This window comes from Penaeus monodon, chromosome 28 (assembly GCF_015228065.2).
Source record: "Penaeus monodon isolate SGIC_2016 chromosome 28, NSTDA_Pmon_1, whole genome shotgun sequence".
In the NCBI taxonomy this organism is placed as follows: Eukaryota; Metazoa; Arthropoda; class Malacostraca; order Decapoda; family Penaeidae; genus Penaeus; species Penaeus monodon.
The window spans coordinates 38,240,431-38,241,130 of record NC_051413.1 but is presented as its reverse complement, the minus strand read 5'-3'; positions in this window follow the sequence as shown (position 1 = coordinate 38,241,130).

The following is a 700-nucleotide window of genomic DNA, read 5'->3' as shown; positions in this document are numbered from 1 at the left end:
CTTTGCGTGTCGGCTTTCCATCCTCCTCTCTCCCCCACTTTTCTTACATCTCTCTCCACTTTCATTCCCCTCATCTCTTTACCCCGTGTTTCCTCCTACCCCCTAGCCCTCCATCTGTCTCCCACTCCTTCCCTCTTCCTCTCTCTCTCTTACCTTCCCTACTTCTCTCTTGCCTTCCTTCCCTCCACCTCCTTCTCCCCTACCTCCTTCCTGCACCCCCAACTTCCCCTCTTCTGCTCTCTCTCCTTCTTTCCCTCTCCTCCTCCATTCCCCCTCTCCCTCTCTTTCCCTCTCTCTCCCTCCTTCTTTCTCCTCCTCCTTTCCCCCTCCTCTCCTCTCTCCCCCTCCATCCCTCTCCTCCTCTTTCCCTCTCTCCCTCCTCCCCCCTCTTTTATCCAGGGAAGCTAAGATAGAAAAGAGAGAGGATTAACACTTGCAAAATGATCCATGGATAAGAACCCAAAACTAAGGGCCTTTGTGCACAGGAAGCTAAATTCATTTCACGGCTTCTTACCGTCAAAGTTTTCAACGTATTTGGGTTATCCGGAATTTAGGTTCAAGGGGATGATGGTAATCATGGTGAATATTTTGGATTTCAGGTGATGTGTTAATGGACTCGGATATGTGCGTGAATCTAATTCTCTTACAGGTGCTCTTGCGGGATGGGTGTTTTCTGGGCTGATTTCGTTTATCAGTATTG